General features: G+C 43.5%; 1 protein-coding gene across 3 annotated transcripts in view; it reads left to right on the top strand.

Annotated features, from left to right (window-relative positions):
• Positions 1 to 16,385, top strand: part of LOC138273992 (tenascin-X-like) — a 193,138-nt gene that overhangs the window by 158,536 nt on the left and 18,217 nt on the right. The window lies entirely within an intron of this gene.

Here is a 16,385-nt window from a genome sequence, read left to right as displayed (position 1 = left end):
TGCTGAAACAGATACGTCCAATCACAATGTGGCACGCTGCCATATGCCCAGCAGCTACCGCTCTGCAGCATGCCTAGGATGCAGGCTTTACTGGGGGCCCATGACTCAGCACCCTGGTGGCAGGCAGGGGTGGCCAGTGCGGGGACTTTTACACTGAGGGAGAACAGCATTGCTTTCAGGATTTTCAAGATATTAATGATTTGGGAGTGGGTCAAATTTTTACCTATAATGCTCTCATGTTGGAGCTCAGAAATACCTGGACGGTAGGACAAGAGGCACCGGCCCTGCATCAAGGGTTGCAGAGTATACTGAAACATGGACTTGGGCGTAAAACTATTACGGTACTATATGTGGCATTACAGGCTGCTGACTCCCCGCTTGCATTAATCAGTAAGCCCCAATGGGATGCATGTCTTGGAACAGAGCTGACGAGTAAGCAATGGGGATGACCACCGAGCAGGTAAAACTGGTGTCCCGAAACGCTCACCTGAAATTTCCCAATTCAATTACTTGCATCACTCTTCCCTTACACCACATCTATTGCATAAGATGTTTCCGGGGGTGATGTCAGTGTGTCCTCAGTGTGCACACCATGATGTGACTTTTCTCCATATGGTATGGGACATGAGTTGACGTTGACTAACGTGCAGCCCCCACATGACCCCTGTCTCTTTGGTGTCACCAGACATATAAAATGTACTAAGTATTATTTACAACTGGCTGATTTGTCCGTGGTCCAATTTAAGCTACTTATTGCTAAGGCATAAAAGGTGGCGCACCAATATTGGATTGACAACTCAAGTGGACAACTGCTGAGGTCAATGTGATGTCACAAGACCTACAAACGAAAGGGGATGCAGCCACCCGATGGACACAATACCAATCAAACTACAAGACACAGTGTTGTGGGTTCATTCTACACTGTGCTAGGGCACCCATATTTTACCTTACCTTAGGCCTGTAACCTGTGCCCTTTTCCCTACATATCTGCTATGATTTAATTTATTCAGTTTTATTCATTTTAGTCAGCCTGCTTTCAGTGGGGAAGTGTTTATTTTTCTAATCAGCTGTAACTTTGTGATTCTGTGAACGCATTGTTATTAGTATCTTGTGAACAACATTTCACAATGTACCTCTGTCCAAGGCTGACAAGAACAGTACACGATAATCCAACTAGCAAATGTCGCCACAACAGTATGTAAACACTCCAACACTTAGGCACATGTCCACATCAGGCCTTTTCATGGAACAGGACATGTTTCTTATAAAAACCTTGTACAGGCTAGGGGACCATAGGGAAGTCAATCGGCCTGGATTCCACCACCCTTTATGCCATTTCATTACTGACCTCAGTCCTGTCTCTACAGCCAACCCAGGAAAGGGTAGGTAGACCTCTATCTTTCAGGTAATGGGGGTGGGTGCTCCTCTCACAGGCTGAGTAGAGACAGATTGGGATATCACCATAATGCTCTCGCTTAGGAGTTAGGTAGAATTCATCTATATATGTCACTCCAATATGTTGGGTCTGTTTATTTTCTTCTCACTGGTCACCACCATTCTAATACTGTCATGTCTCATTGCCCTAATAATTGCTACTCGTATATTTTATCATAGATTGCAGACTTTTCAATAAATGTATTGAAAACCATCCTGCATCTCTTTCTTTGGCCTCTGTGTGTGTATGAGTTTTTGCTAACGAGACGAAGGGATGGTATTTGTCAACCACGACTTCCCCTGAGAAACCACAGAGTATCATGTTTCAGGCTTCCACAAATCACCTTTTCTTTCACGTTTGGGTGATGTGCTGCTAGCTAGCCGAAAGGGTTGGCTCGACAGCTGCCAAGACAGTGTGGGTCTGGCTCAGTCACTCACAAACGGTGGTGCTGCCCCCTTAATCCAACAGTCTTGTTCTAATAACAGGAGTCCTACGACAGCAGTGGATGCCTTCACTAGACTGCAGACCTAGCCTGCCATGCCCTTGAAAGGGACCTATAATAGGTGCCTTGGTTATCAGGCGATCCGACGTAGGGGATCTATAGGATGAGAAGGTATGGGCAATTGCAAATGACTTATTCCACCTGAGGATGCTCTGGAGACCAGTGATACAGTGAGGACTCCCATACTCATGACCTGCTTACAATTGTCCCCAATCACCCCCTATCCATGTACTTCTCCCTTTGCATCTTTTTCCCTTTGTTCACATATCGACTATGTGACTAGACCTTCCTAGCCACCTTAGGTTTCCAGGTTCCCAGAGAATGTATTTTGTCTTTCTTCATTATAAATGAGATTATATTTTTAATCACTGGTTTTGTTGCATGACAGATATATTTTATGCAGTATTAACTGGAGGGCTGTCATGATTTGACCCACTTCCCTCATTTGGGGGTTGCTTTCTGAATGACAGCAACTTGCGTACCTCTTGTCAATAGAGTTTCTTCAATCTGTTGAGTAATATACCACTATATATCTGAGATATTGTCACTCGTGGTGCCATTGATGGACTGTATGCTGACACACTTGCTATTATCTGCTGATGCTTTGATCACTACTGTAGCATAATAAAAATGTTGCTAAAGAAATAAAAAAAATTAAAAAAAAGAATTGCACAGCAATACACAATGTGGGACACACTGTGTACGAGTTGGACTCGTCATTATACATGTACTCCTACTCTCGTGTATATTATTTTGGCTATGTGACTCATATGTGACAGTGACAAATGCCTCTGGTTATGATGCCCTTCACTTGTCTCCTGCCTATAGGCAGGGGTGTCCTTCTTAAGTATAGGCATCTATTAGGCACATATTTGGTACCTCACAGCTTCTGCTTGAGAGAGATGGGAGAGGATTGGCTGTTTGAGGTAGAGGGAGTTGGAGTGTGTGATGCGGTTGTGTCTGTATGTGTGGCACTTGCATTGAGGTCTGATGTTTGCTGTGTATGTTTGGTTGTGTGTTGTGTTGCTGTGTGCAACATTCAGATGAAAACAAAAACACTGTTTTGTGGTCATTGTTGTGATGTGTGTAGTTGTGCTTCTGCGTGAAGGTGTTGGTGTAGATGGATGTCTCATTGTGTTGGTTGTTGTGGTTGTGTTGTATGTGGGTGTGGTATCAAAAGCGTGTTTATACTGTGCGTGGAATGTATGGTAAGGTGTATTTTCTGCATGCACATTTTGTGTAGTGGTGTAATGGCAATGGATCACAGTGTGCATGTAGTGTGTTGTGTAGTGTATTATGCAGGTAGACACAATACAGGGGTGTGTAACGTTCATGCTTATTCATGTGCACTTCCATTGTACAATGTACATTGGCTGCCCTGACGGGGCTCCCTCCCTTGTACCTGTAGAACTGAAACATCTAAATATGGTCAGTTGGAACCCACCAGGCTGATGGGCCAGGGGTGCACTCCTTCAATTCAGTCAGTGGCTCAGCTGCCATACATCTAAATACGGCTGTCGGAACTCTGTTGACTTGACGAAGTACTTGGGTCCACCTGCGGGACGGCGGTAATAGCATCAGGATCTAAATCAGGCCATAAAAGTCTATTTCAGCATGCTCAGAGAACAATAGAAGAGTAAAGGAATTGTATTTACATAACTTTTGATCAATTGAAAGAAAAGGCAAATATTTGAGAGGACCAAAATGCTGCTTGCAAATATAGAACTGCATTTTGTTGTGGTGTTATCTCTCATTTCACAGTTTGAACCGGTAGTTAGTGCAGGTGCTAAGCTTGAGTCTCAACTGTGCTCCCATGCATAATGAAAAAACAGGTGCAGGGCATAGATCTATTGCGGATTGGAACCTATGTGTATGGTTATGCTGACATAATTCTGCCTTCAGCCAGATTCTTTAGCATCTCCACCCACGACTCCAATGAAAGCACATTCATATTGAATATCAGTGTTGTAAGGAAAAAGGAGGTGTAGCAGGTACAGACTTCCAATCTTCCCTCTGTAGAAGAAGCAGAGGAAAGGCATTTCCTTGCCGAACACCCTGGAACCGAAAACAAAATATACTGCTAGGCAGGTGAATGCATGTGAACACCTCTCTTTTTGGGTGCTGATTGCTACGTATCTTCTAGAAGTTCTTTTTGTGAAGTGATTCCTAAACAAAATATATATTTTCCCCTTTAAAAAAAAAAAGTTCTGTCCTGGTAAGATTTGAGTGTAATTCTTTGGAGTTCTACTGTTGTACTTGTAAAAAATTTAATTTAATATACCCTATTTTCACAGGCAGTGTTCGATAAGGAAGTCTTACCAAAGAAAGGCTTTTTCATTGAAAAGCAGAATAACGCATAGAAGGTACTTTTAAGCACCCATTCCTTAAGTCTGTGCATTAGTGTAAATGTTGTGAGTCCACGATATCAACGTTATCAGTGGAGGCTGGACCCTTCATCCTTCTCCTTTTCCTCCTATTCAATTTGTTTTTAGTTTTTTTGGACCGCCCTTCCTTTGTGTTTTACCTTGAAAAACAGGATTTACTTCAATATTTTCAGAAATGCAGCTTAACTCCTCCTCTGTTTCCTTAATATCCTCCTCATTTATCTGCATTGTTTGGGCTCTGTCATCAATTCTTCTTTTTACCTTTTCTTGATTAGCTGGGACTATGATAGCTTGAGCTGAAACATCTGTAATATTTTTTTACGTGTCCTATGTATCTCCGCTCACCTCACCTCATGGGTAGTAGCATCGCTTTTCTTATTATAAAATTTATAGGATCTATTAAAATGTGTCTTCCTTTATTAACTAAGTGGGGACTAGTCGTGCTAAACCCTTATCTATTGGAAACCCTTGCTTTAAATTATGTAAGATTATATATATATTTTTTAGGAGATCTCAATATTATGATCTGAATCTTTTCATACATTTTCCAATAAGGACATAATGGATTGCACAATACAACTTATGGCACTCATCATTTCAGCACATAATACTGTTTCATAACTATTCTTATCCTCCATACCTTTATTTAAGATTAACCTGTTATCTTCTAATTTCACACAACTATTTTCTCTTGAAGAGTCAGTTAGGTAGGGAACAAAATGTTCTGCGTTCCACTGGCAGAATTTCAGAAAGCCATGATTTAAATTATGAACTAATATAATTTTGGGGCTAGATGATTTTTTAACCTCACCGAACTCAAATTTGCCAGTCAGCATAGAACATAATAGCAGTTTCACTGTATCTTCTTAGCCTCCTATATTATATCTAGAATTGATTTATCACTAATTAGATTGTAATCCAGAATCTGATGAAGAGTGTACCATCTATACACTGCCTTCTGTAATGGCATTAGACTCCTCTCACCATTTCTCTGGAGCAGAACCTGGACTTTTTAGTTCTAGGGATGCTAAAACTTGATTCTTGATATCATTTAACTGAATCCCCTCTTGCTGCCTTATTGAGTTTTGCACTAGAAGAGACTCTTTAATACGATACACATGTATTTCAGCACATACTGTTATTTGGTGGGTTTTATTGTCAGGTTACCTCCTATGGGCAGGTTGTTTGTTCTTTAATTAGTTTGAAGCTCCATTTCTGTATGTGGGTTCATAATAACCCTCTTTTCCTCCATTAGAGGTGTTATGTACCCTCTTCCAACAAGCTTCCACTGCACATTTTGTACTAGAGATTTTAAAGAGCTAGTTGTTTTCAAATGCCAGAGACCCTGCTTTCCTTTGACCGAACATCTGTATTTCTTGGACTCCTTGCATCACTGGAACTGATTCTTTTTGATCCTTCTCAATAAAATTTCGTGTTGAACTTCAGTCTTGGTTTCTGCTCCGATATGTGGTACAGATGTGGGTATAGGTTTGCTCCAATTCAGATTTCTTACACTTAGGGCCAGATGTAGGAAGCATTTTGCATGGTGCAAACTGCGAAAATCGCAGTTTGTGCCATGCAAAATGCCCATCGCGATGCTCATTCACAATTTGCGAGTCGGTACCAACTCGCAAATTGTGAATGCGAGTCGCAAATAGGAAGGGGTGTCCCCTTTCTATTTGCGACTCGCATCGCTATGCTAAATTACTTTGTGACCGCGAATGCGGTCGCAAAGCAATTCACAGTTACCACCAGTATCATACTGGTGGTAACCCATTCGCAAAAGAGAAGGGGTCCCCAAGGCCCCCTTCCCCTTTGTGAATGTTGCCCAAAATGTACCACTGCCTACGCTGAAAAAACGAAACCAAATGGTTTCGTTATTTTTTTTATTTTGCAACTCGTTTTCCTTCAAGGAAAACGGGCTGCAAAATAAAAAAAAACTGCTTTATTTAAAAAGCAGTCACAGACATGGAGGTCTGCTGTCTTCAGCAGGCCACCATCCCTGTGAGTGCAGGGACTCAAAATGCGACCCACCTCATAAATATTAATGAGGTGGGTCTTTGCGACCCCATAGCGAGTCGCAGACGGTGTCTGAGACACTGTTCTGCATCCGATTTTGCAAATCGGAAATTGCGAGTCGCACCGACTCGCAATTTCCGATTCGCAAAATCGGAACTTCCTACATCTGGCCCTAAGATCCTTGATCTTTTTTGTCCTTAATGTTTTTGAGAAAGGGCTATGCTGTATCAAAATAACAAGATTTATTTTCAGACCATTTTCATTTTTGATTGAAAGTTTACTCTTCAGTGAACCTGAATCCAACATAGTTAATGGCTGAACTGTCCTAAGAGTTCTTATAAGTGAACTGTTTTCATTTCTATTGCAAGGAAACTTGCTTTTCATTTGCATACTCTTTGACCACAACTTAGGGTGACCGTCCACTTTACTTTTAGCCATTGCTACACCTCAATAGACTTTGTACATGACTATGCAGACTACTAACGTTAATTGCTGTCTGTAATATAATATGATTTAGTATAGCCCAAATCATTCAAGTCATTTGAACAGGACCAAATGAAGGATGGGGTTACCACCCCACAACTAGGGCCCACTGCAGTGCTGCTGCAAGGTTTTGTTTCATTTTGTTTTGCCAATTCTAATATTTTGGTAGTCTAAAATGCATGGTTTAAACTATTTTTTGCTCCACATTATTATCAATATGTCTTAATGCTTCAACGGCTATAAGAGATATCAAAAACCCAATCCTGTCTATGCATCCAAAATTCCTGCTGTGCTCAATATCCTTCTAGTGCGGGCCAGGCAGAGTAGTCCCCAAGCTGGTCTAATTGTCCTTTCTTCTTGTTTCCACCTCTGAAGTCCAGCTCATGATTGTCTTTTCAGCCTCTAACCTTTGTCCCTCAAATTACTGCGCCCTCCATGACCCAGCGGTCAACTCCCCCACTCCTCCATTACTCACAGGGTAAAGAAAGTGATCCCCTGGGCCAGGTTTGTCACAGGCTGGTGGCTAGGGAGAGCAGGCACCGGGCAACGAGGTCCCTTGGAAATCAGAGAAAGAAAAATGAAGTACAGCCTGAGGAGAAACACACAAATGAACTCTGGTATGGTTACCATACAAAACTTAGAAAATATAAAATTCTTTCCTGGAAAATCCAATAGCCACTATGTAGCCAGACAAGCAATATCTTAACCAACGTTGCAGGCAGGCAATCACCCCTCAGCATGATAGTCTGTCACCACAAGGAGCAGGAAACCCAAAACAAGTAGAAGAGTGGCAAAGTGCAAAAGTTCGAAATAATATTATTAATTACCAGGCAAGACAAGTTTCAAAAGCAAATGCCAATGTAGCACAGTAAATTTATAATAGAAAATTATCAGGAAGCAATAGCTTGGGTAGAAGCATTAGCAACAATAGGGTGACCCAGAGCAGAGGCCAAAAACGACTAATTGAAACAAGCATTGGCAAAGCCAATAGGTCTTGCCTATACAAGAGCTATTGGCTAGTTTTGCCGTATTGTGCACCAGTGTAGTTCCTGTTCAGCATGGCTAAAGGTTAGTGGTGTGGAGTGTCAGAGTGGAGTAGGGGAGTACAGTTTCATAGAGTGGATTTGTATGGATGTTGCAGAGTGGAGTAGGTGGATTAGATGTGTCATAGAGTTGAGTAGAGGGGCGTGGGATTCATTGGCAGAGAGTGTTGTAGAGTGGAGTGGGGTGGGATAGGGTGGAGTGGGTTAGAGTGGATTGAGGTACTGGAATGGATTCAATTGAAGTAGAATGGGGTGGATTGGATTGCAGTAGAATGGGGTGGATTAGATTGGAGTAGAATGGGGTAGATTGGATTAGGTTGGATTGAGTGGAGGGGGTGGATTGGATTTTAATAGAATGTGGTGGATTGGATTGAGGTGGATTGAAAATGGGTGATGTGGATGGGATGGGGTGGATTTGAGTGGGGTGTATTAGATTGGATTGGGTGGCTGGTTTGGATTAGAGTGATGGGATGGATTGGATTAGGCTGGGGTGGGGTGGATTGGATTGGGGTGGGGTAGATTGGATTGGGGTGGAGTGTGTTGGATTGGATTGTGGTGGATTTGAGGGGATTGGAGTGGGGTGGGATGGATTGGAGTGCAGTGTGGAGGGTGGATTGGAGTGCAGTGTAGTGGATGGATTGGGTGGGATTGGAATGGGGTGCACTGAACTGGGATAGGGTGGGGTATATTGGATTGGGCTTGAATGGATTGTAGTGGGTTAATTGTACTGGATTGTGTTGGAGTGGGGGTGGATTGTAGTGGGGTAGGCTGGATGGTTTGTATTAGAGTGTGGTGGGCTGAACTGGGATGGGGCAGGCTGGAGTAGAGTGTGGTGGATTGGAGTGGAGTGGAGTGAGATGGATTGGAGTGTGATAGATTGTAGTGGGGTGGAGTGGATTGCAATGGGGTAGGGTGGATTGGGGTGGGGTGGACTGGAGGAGGTGGATTGGGGTGGGTTGGATTGTCATGGGGTGGGTTGGATTGGAGTGGGGTGAGGAGGACTGGACTGGGGAGGATTGCTTTGAGGTAAGGTAGACTGAATTGACAGGGTGAATTGGACTGCAGTGGGGTGGACTTCAGAGAGGTGAAATTGAGTGGGGTGGACTAAAGTGGGGTGACTGGAGTGGGAAGTATAGGATTGGGGTGGAGTAGAGAGGAGTGAGGTGGATGGAACTGAATGGGGTAGATTGGGGTGGGGTGAGGTAGATTGGATTGAGTGTGGTGGATTGGATTGAGGTGGACTGGATAGGGATGGGGTGGACCTGATTGACCTGGGGTGGATTGGATTGGATTGGGTTGTGGTGGATTGGAGTGGAGTGGATTTTGGTGGACTGGAGAGGAGTGGGGTGGGGTGGATTGGATTGGAGTGGGGTGGATTGGATTGGTGTGGGGTGGATTGATTGGAGAGTGGTGCACTGGATTGAAGTGGGGTAGATTAAGGTGGTTTGGAGTGGGTTGGTTTGGATTATTGTGGACTGGATTGGATTGAGTGGGGTGGATTAAAGTGGATCGTATTGGAGAGGGGTGGATTGTATTAGAGTGAAGTGGATTGGGTAGTGGTGGACTTGATTGGAGTGGGGCAGATTGGTTTGGATTGGGGTGGGTTGGATTTGAGTAGGATGGGTTGGATTGTAGTGGGTGGGATGATTAGAGTAGGTTGGATTGGATTGGAGTGGACTGGGTGGGTTTGATTGGATTAGAGTAGGGTGGGTTAGATTTGAGTAGGGTGGGTTGGACAGCAGTGCAGTGGATTGGACTGGTGTGGTATGGACTGGAGTGGGGAGAGTGGACTGGACTACAGTGGAGTGGGTATGGTAGATTGGGGTGAAGTATATTGGATTGGAGTGGGGAAGATTGGAGTCGACTGGATTGGGATGGATTGGGTTGGTGTGGGTGGATCGATTGCATTGGGTTGGATTATGTGGGGTGGATTGTAATGAATTGGAGTGGGGTGAATTGGGATGGAGTGAGTTGGATTGGGACAAGGTAGATTGGATTGGAGTGGGACAAATTGTTTTGGACTGGAGTAGTTTATTTGACATTGTAGTGGGGCAGGTTGTTTGAATTAAAGTTGGACAGATTGGAGTGGGGCAGTTTGAAATGGATTGGAGTGGGGCAGGTTGTTTTGGATTGAAGTGGGGCAGATTGTTTTGGATTGGATTGGGGCACATTGAAGTGGGAAGATTGTTTTGGATTGGAGTGTGGGCAGATTTGAGTGGAGTAGACTGTTTTGGATTGGAATGGTGCACATTGGAGTGGGGTAGATTGTTTTTGATTGGAGAGGGCAGATTGTTTTGAATTGGAGTGGGGCAGATTATATTAGGGTGGATTGGAGTGGGGTGGATTGTGTTGGTGTGGAGTTGATTGGATGGGAGTGGGGTTGATTGGAGTGGGGTGAATTGGGATAGAGTGGGGAGGATTTGGATTGTGGTGTGGTGTGGTGGACTGGATTGGAGTGGGACATATTGTTTTGGATTTGAGTGGGGCAGATTGGAGTGGGGCAGACTGTTTTTGTTTGGAGTAGGGCAGATTGTTTTGCATTGTAGTGAGACGGGTTGGAATGGGATGGATGGAGTGAGATTGTTGTGGATTGACATGGGGTGGATTGGAGTGGGGCAGACTGATTTGGATTGCAGTCGGGCAGATTGTTTTGGATTGCAGAGGGGCAGATTGGAGTGGGAAAAAATGTTTTGTATTGGAATGCAGCAGATTGCAGTGGGGCTGATTGTTATGACCTGGGACAGATTGGAGTGGGGCATATTGTTTTGGATTGGAGTGGGGCATATTGTTTTAGATTGGAGTGGGGCTTATTGTTTTGGATTAGAGTGGGGCAGATTGGAGTGGGGCAGATTGTTTAGATTGGAGTGGGGCAGATTGATTTGGAGTGGTGCATTTGGAGTTTGAATAGAGGGGGTGAATTGGAGTAGGGCAGATTATATTTGGGGGTTGGGAGGATTGAAGTGGGGTGGGTTGGAATGGACCTGCTTGGGGTGTGGTGGATTGGTGTGGAGTAAAGTGGGTTGGATTGGGGTGGATAGTAGTGGGGCGGATTTGAGTGGGATGGATTGGGGTGTACTGCATGATTATGTGTTAAAGCACCATTTTAGAGATAACACAAAATAAAGAAACACTGTCGATTTGCAATATTATGAACAAGTTAATTGTCATCTTTTGACAACAGCGCCCACAAGCAAAACCAAAAATAAACATGAGTGGAAAGTGAGAAAAGATGATTTGCCAAAATAAAAGAAAGCCAGCTTTCAAAAATAAAACTTTGCTATTTTGTTTGTCCTGTTGGGCACGTTTTTGTCAATCACAAGCCTTCTGTTTGCAGGGCACTAGAAGTTAAATAGAACAAATAGTACCTCGATCACGTCGGGAGCAGCGGAAATGCACTAATTAAGTTGAATCAATTAGTGCTTGATCCCTTCTCCACACAGAGGAAAGGAATTGATGCCAGACGTGCCTTGATGAGTTACCAGGCTGTAAGAAGACTGCCAGGAAAGCCAACAAATGATGAGCAACAGGTGGGCTCCAAGCCCTTTACTGAACACAACAGAGTCTCGCAAGCGAGACACACGTGATAGTCCATGCACTTGCAGGCTCAACCCTAAAAAGGGGAGGAAAGGGCCCATGGGCAGAAGGTGCACCTGTATTAAACCGGCCACCTCACTCCCACACAAAGACACATTATCTGATCTTTGCTGTTTCAACAGCGACGGCTGCCGGCGGCTGCCTTCTGCCTTCATTTCCAAGGTGGGAGTGTGAACAAAGAGGGCTCTGGGAAGGCTCTGACACTTTCTGCACACACCAGCAAACCTTGCTCCTTTTAGTTATGCTGGTTTGGCACATCTGGCTTCAGCTGTAGCTCCAAATTCTGATGGCTCCAGGCACTGCCAGGCCGGGCCCCTCCATCGTTCTTTTTTCCCACTGCCATCTTTTCTCCACACAAGTTGGTTTTGGCTCCCCACCACCATCAAACAATTATGCCGCCCCTGCCAAACAAGCATCTCCTTTCTCACCCTTTGCTGCACATCTCGTGTTTGTGCCTGACCATTTATTTGTGCTCGCTGGCTCCTTCTCTCAAGATGAAAATAAGATGGATGTATTCGCTAGGTGATTCCATCATTAACTGTCTAAAAAGTAAGATTGTTGTGGGATGTCACTAAGGCCTGCCAGCTCTTATCTGATGGTAGTCCATCATTCCATGTCCTGAGCATGTGGAGCTTTCAACTTTCCTTTGTGGGACGCTACACTGGCATGTTATGCCCCACAAAATCCTAAAGAAGCAGGGCATGCTGCCTGTCTACCACCACACAAAGCATCTTGCATATGTAAAAAATAACCTGCAGTGTAGGTTCAAAGTACCACCACCAGAATGCATATTGTGCTTATTCCTATACCATTACTTTGATTGAAAACATCCTAATATTTACTTTCATGAATTTCCCTTCCAGTTCCAGGTATGGTGAAGAATCTAAGTGCTATTAATGTCACCACACACTCTGTATTTCTGACCTGGCTACCTCCAGATGGAAACAAGATCTCTTATTTGATACATGTAACAGGAGAGCCATCGCCCTCTCTGGAGGTGCAAACTTAGTGGGTGCTCATTTAAGACCTCACCCCAGGAAATTTGTACACCTTTTTGGTGTTTGTCCTGGTGACAGATGCCCCAGTGTGAGGGCAAAGAGTGAGAATTTCCAAATACACAAATGAGATGATGTAGCCGTATAGTTTACTGATTTTTCATGATATCCCAAATGTGACAAACCAGTTTTAAAATGAGATGAAATGTGCTTTGAATTGATGTGATTCTAAAGTGTTGATGTTGTCTGGCTGGATATTGTTTCACAAAACCTGTAAGTAGCTACTGTCAGTCAGTCAGTCAGTCAAATTATCATTATTTTGCTAAAGAAAAGCCATTAAAGCACAGACTAAAAGAGTTCACAATTGAAAATAACAAGTTTAAAAAGAGACTAAAAGCAAAGTCTTACAAGAAGTCACAGCCTCGTACAAAAGCAGCCATATGCGTTGGACTTAAAGCATTACAATTCCCTATATGTATTTCTAATTCTCATTGCACAGTGAACAAAGTTAGCCATTGCAACACAATATTCTAAATTGCACAGTTTTTGCAATAAGATAAATCTAATCTTGAACAAATGTAAAAATGGGGTTAGAAAGCACTTCCTGGGTTGGGAGTATAGATGACAAAAAAGTGTAAAGTGCATAATGCTTTGTTTAGAGGTATTATCGCATGGACAACTTGGCAATATTGTGTTCCTATCGACATCCCTGGGAAAGGCCACTATTAAGTGTAATGAGTTAAATGAAAACCTGGTAAAATAAAATCTACAAAAAAATTGATGTTAAATAAAAATCACAACTCAATGATGTTTTAAACAGATTTTAATTGGTACTACTGCCAAGTTTGTCAAAATTTGGCTGATGACAAATATCCCGCCTTTCTCTAAATACCTCTTTCACCTGAGCCACTGCATCAGGCTTAATATTTAACCAATTATAAAGTAGCTCTGGGAGACCTAATTCTCTAATGCCCTCCTTAATATAGTTGATTCACTGGATCACAAGAGCATAATCCTGGGAAAGATAATCTTCCAATACATCCTTCGAAAGTGAAGTTCCCAATGTACCCCATATTCTAATCCAAAGTAGCAAGGGGTCCAACTTAATATTGTCCTCTATGAGGGACAAACCCACCTCTGAATGACACATAAATGAAAGAGTAGATTGGGGGGCTGCCAGAAGCCTTGGTAAAAATGTATTCTTGACCCTCTGCAACTTGCTACAGAAATATTAAGAAAATAGTAGTGCATTTCTATAACTTGAAAGGGCATAAAATCCAGCTTATAGAAAAAAAACAAATATTGTCTCAGAGAAGGGTCACTTGCAAATGTGGGACTGCATTTTTTCCAGATAAAAGGTGTCAATTTGCAGTTGGGGCCTCCGATCAGTAGGAGTTTCAGTAGTCAAGGGCGGATGTTGAGCTTCCAGTTGCTGTTTGGCTTTTCATGCATAACAAAGAAGTAGTTGCAAGGCTGCTGCTACATTGGTTGGCTACCATGAGGTTTATGAGTAACATAAGGAAGGACGTCCAATGTCCACAGTCTTCCGCCTCCCAAGCACCCACTACTCCATTCGGAGCACATTGATGTTGACCATGGCTGTTGTAGGCGAATGGGAGGTACAGTAGAAATAAAATTCCAGTATGTTCTCCTTGTGTCAATGGAAGTGAGAATCTGTGCCTGCACACTCCCTCGAATTCCCCACCACATTTATCTTTTCAATGGTGGGTGCATGTGCTCAACTCACTTGGTGCACGCTGATCACTTTTTGATATCTTTAATTTTCTTTACAAATTTATACTTATAGAAGATGTGTTTTTCCACCTTTTAAAGATATGTGATAGGAGATTCGTAATGGTAAGCACAGAAAGTGGTTTTGCAGGGTCAATGTATTGCTTCAACATGGGTTGAGAGGTGAATAGATCTGTGGCACATTGAGTGGGAACTCCGGGGCCTTGACCGGGTTACCCCAAGGTTCACAGACTAGATGGAGTCACTCCGCGAGCTTCGATAGTGACACCTGTAACTCGAGCCAGACTTGCAAAACTTGACTACAAAGATTATATTGCCAACTTGCATAGTGATGGGAACAGGGCAGGTGAAGTACTGGTGTGGTTTTGTGGGGGGAGATACCCCACTTCCCCTTGGGACTATTCACATCGAGAAGGGGGGACTGAGTTATTACAAGGCCGACATAAATGCAGCGTTTGTGACCTGTTATAGTGCTTTGTACATGTCACATTGCGTTGCTGCATCAGACCAGAATCAAGTTTTCCTGCGAGAGGTCCCTCTCCCCTACCTGGACCCACTCCAGGATGCAGAGCTAGAGGTACCCTTGCAAGCAGAAGAGATCCATGAGGTGAGGCCATCTTACAAATGGCAAGCAATAAAACACCACGGTACAACTATTTCCCGCTAGAATAATATGTGTCGTTCACCACCTTGCTAAAGTCCCACCTACTGAAACTGTAGAAGGAGGCGTCAGAGGTGGGGATGCGTCCACCCATCCTCAGAGAGAGGCCCAAATTGTAGTACTCCCCAAACCCAGAAGAAATCAACAGGATGGCAGTCTTTCCCTGTTGAATCTTGACACCAAAATATTGGGAAAGATCCTTGTGAACCAGCTGCTGCCAGTAATTGGTAAATAAGTCCACTCCGATCAAAATAGGGTTATACCAGGACGCAACACTTTTATGAATATTCATCAACTACTGAACCTGATGGGGTCTCAAGAGGGAGACGCTGCAGATACCTTAGCGGTGTCCCACGATAGGGCAAAGGCGTTCAACACCCTCAGCTCAGGTTATCTGTGTAGGGTGTTGGAGCACCATGGGATGGGCCCAGGCTTCCTGAGACGGGTACTGACCCATGTACTGCAACCCAATGGCATGTGCTAAAATCAGCATCCACATATCAGACAGTATTGAAATACAGAGGGGGCGCTTGGAAGGGGAGCCCACCATCACCGCTAATTTTTTTCAATTGCCATTGAGCCTCTGGGGCGCTGTCACAGCACTAAGGCAGAGGCTTAGGTGGTACAGGTGGCTGTTTACCTGCACATCGTGTCGCTATACGGTGATGATGCCTTGACTTACTTAGGGGAGGTCAACTCTTTCCCAGAACCTCTTGTGTCCATTCTGGACAGATTTGGGGGCCTATGAAGCCTGTACATAATTTGGCCCAAATCCTGTTTGTTCCCTCTCTGAAACATGGATGAATACACACATTAAAACGTGCTGTGCACGTGGTTAGCGGTTCAACACAATTAGATACTTAGGGGTGACCCTATGTTACTCCGATGTGCATCTAATAGGTGAAGATTTAGAAAGGGCTGTCGCTCCCCCTGTCTTCCATGGGTCAATTGGCGATCGTGAAAATCTTGGTTTCGCCCTGGCTACTGTATCTGTTTTCTCCACAGCCACTGCTGGTGCCGGGATACTGCCTAAGGGATTGAGAACCCAATGAGAGGTGAAAATGTGTGCATTTGTGTATACAGTTAAGATGACAGGAATCACTAATTTTGCAACTTTTATATATTGAAAGTGTGGCTTTTAGGATATGCCCTGAGTGTGGTAAACTAATTTTAGAAGGAGGTGATATTTGCTTTGAATTAATGGTAAATGTGTTTTTTCCTTTGTGTTTTTTGCAAAACGTGTAAAGAGATACATATGTATTCAGAAATTAAAAGTGCATTAGCAGCTGTCAAAACAAAACCAACTTGAAAAAATAACTTCTGTTTTTGATGTTTCATCCTATTGAAGGAAATGAAGACAAATATTTGTGAACAACACAAAGCCTCTTGCTCATGTGCAGATACATTTATTTCTTGCTGTAGAGTCCGTTGGCAAGGGCAGATGCTGATCAAGGGCAAAAGCTGAGCTTGAAGCTGCATTCTGGCTTTCCAAGCATAATAAAGCTGCATGTGCAATG

Source organism: Pleurodeles waltl, unplaced genomic scaffold (genome assembly GCF_031143425.1).
Source record: "Pleurodeles waltl isolate 20211129_DDA unplaced genomic scaffold, aPleWal1.hap1.20221129 scaffold_135, whole genome shotgun sequence".
Classification (NCBI taxonomy): domain Eukaryota; kingdom Metazoa; phylum Chordata; class Amphibia; order Caudata; family Salamandridae; genus Pleurodeles; species Pleurodeles waltl.
This window is presented reverse-complemented; position numbering and strand designations above follow the sequence as displayed.